The sequence below is a fragment of the Mytilus edulis genome, chromosome 13 (genome assembly GCF_963676685.1).
Source record: "Mytilus edulis chromosome 13, xbMytEdul2.2, whole genome shotgun sequence".
Classification (NCBI taxonomy): domain Eukaryota; kingdom Metazoa; phylum Mollusca; class Bivalvia; order Mytilida; family Mytilidae; genus Mytilus; species Mytilus edulis.
The window spans coordinates 13,471,138-13,473,603 of NC_092356.1; the positions used below are offsets into that span (position 1 = coordinate 13,471,138).

The following is a 2,466-nucleotide window of genomic DNA, read 5'->3' on the forward strand; positions in this document are numbered from 1 at the left end:
CTAAGAAGTTCCTGCATGAAGTCAGCCTCATAATAATAAAGAAACAAGTCGGCGAGTAGAGGGGCACAGTTTGTTCCCATTGGAATGCCGACAGTCTGTTGAAAAACACGTCCTCCGAACGTAACAAATATGTTGTCAATCAAGAAATCAAGCATCTTGATAATATCAGTTTCAGAAAACTATTTACAATGAGTTAATCGAATACACCCTTTATATTTAGGTTTGTTCAGTTTACAAGTTTGAGGTGTAATACCACCATTGATTTTTCCCTATTAGTCTTTGTTAAATTGGTACTTTTAAAAAAAATGTACAGAATTTACCTTTATTTCAACCAAAGAAATACTTTGCATGAATAAAGTTTAATCCTTTCCAGTGCTACAGTGAAAATTTCACACTACATTTCATTGCATATAAGAAAGTAACCTGCACCGGAAGTAAACAATCACATTTTTACCAGGTTATTTACTGGTTACCTGCTTTGGCAACTATGTAACCTTAACTTTCCAAAATATTTTATAAGACCATCAAATAAAAAAAGAATGATGCTTTCAGACACCCAACATACATGTTTATGACTCAGAAAAATTTAAGTGCATTGAAATGCAGGGTTAATTTTCTACAACTGTCAAATTCAAGGGAATATTTTTTTAGACCTACTTTCGTATGCAACCGGATGTGGCGTATCATGATTTGGTGGTATTACACCTAAAGAACACCTAAATGTCAAATAAACTTAATGTAATTTTTTTCCCTCCAATTGCAAGTTATTTCAAGCATAACTGCCAAGTTTTGTCTCAGTCAGATCTATAGTTTCAGAGAAAATCACTATAATGTAAGGCCATATCCTACGGCAATTTCAGTCTTATTTCTTCGACAAATCCAAATTTCAGTGTATCATTATAAAATGCAGTGTTGACTAATATCTGATCAAAAACTCATGATCTATGCATTCAAACAATTAAATAGAATACAAAAGACAACTTTTAGATGATAAACAATTTTATTGCACCTTTTAGAGTTCATTTGAAGGTCTGTTTTGGTCTGTTTTGGTCCATTTTTCCTCCTTCCTTCCTTTTTCATCAAAACTTGATATCTTTTGTCTAAAAAATAAAACAAATGTGATTATTTCCCCACAAAAATGATATAAATGTAATGTTAAATCAATAATTAAAGTGTTTTAGCTGAAAGAACTGTCTCTATAAATGTTAACAGTCTACACGGAAGTTTCTAGAAGCCCTTATGTGTAACTCGAGTTTTTAGTCTGTTCGCCTAGTGTGACAAATAACGGTTCCCTTTCAGTCAACCATTTATTGTTACTGGTATCAAAGTCTTTTTATTTACTCATAACAGTATATTTCTAATAGATTTACACAAAGTGTCCACTTTCTTGTATTTTACATTAGAAAATGGGGAGAAAGAGTAATAAAAAATACCTCAAAATGTTTTTAAAAAGGGTTATGTCCCTTGGAATGCTGGTACAAAAAATAATTGGTAAGAATTATAAAGTTTAAGTATGTGAGACTGGATTCTGATGTGTATAAATCCAGGGCAAATAAGTGTTTAGATGATTTATTGTCTGTGCAAAATGTAGATGGCACAATGGCAAATTGTAAACTTTTGCGGCCAAAAAAAACACAAAAAACATGATGATAGTTGATACTTACTTTAATGCTGAAGTGTCATCTGCAGACCAATTCACATATAAGATTTTTCAACAGAATGCTCTTCAGAACATGTGAACACTGAAATAAAAAATTCACATGTTGTATAAACAAAACTGTTAGGGTATTATTTAAAATTTAACACAGTAAACTAAATACAGCTTTGTCTGTCCACCCATTTGACTTAGAAAACACCCGTAAACCCCCATTTCAAGGCAATTTTACCTCAAACGTGCTTTCTGTGTCTCAATCCATTCCGAATAGTCCATGTTTACAATGTATGAACTGGTTTATTAATAACTTTTAAAAATGAAAGTACAATAAGGTCACGAGTGCACATGTAGTTTCCCTAAATAGGTGTAATACCACCATTGATTTTTCCCTATTAGTCTTTGTTAAATTGGTACTTTTAAAAAAAATGTACAGAATTTACCTTTATTTCAACCAAAGAAATACTTTGCATGAATAAAGTTTAATCCTTTCCAGTGCTACAGTGAAAATTTCACACTACATTTCATTGCATATAAGAAAGTAACCTGCACCGGAAGTAAACAATCACATTTTTACCAGGTTATTTACTGGTTACCTGCTTTGGCAACTATGTAACCTTAACTTTCCAAAATATTTTATAAGACCATCAAATAAAAAAAGAATGATGCTTTCAGACACCCAACATACATGTTTATGACTCAGAAAAATTTAAGTGCATTGAAATGCAGGGTTAATTTTCTACAACTGTCAAATTCAAGGGAATATTTTTTTAGACCTACTTTCGTATGCAACCGGATGTGGCGTATCATGATTT

General features: G+C 31.8%; 1 long non-coding RNA gene across 1 annotated transcript; it reads right to left on the minus strand.

The window, feature by feature from the left end:
• Positions 1–981: 981 nt before the first annotated feature.
• LOC139501482 (uncharacterized) lies at positions 982–1,770 on the minus strand. The gene is made up of 2 exons (XR_011658580.1): positions 1,665–1,770; positions 982–1,100 (listed from the first exon to the last, which is right to left on the minus strand). It is a non-coding gene; the product is annotated as an uncharacterized lncRNA (long non-coding RNA).
• Between the last annotated feature and the right edge of the window lie 696 nt (positions 1,771–2,466).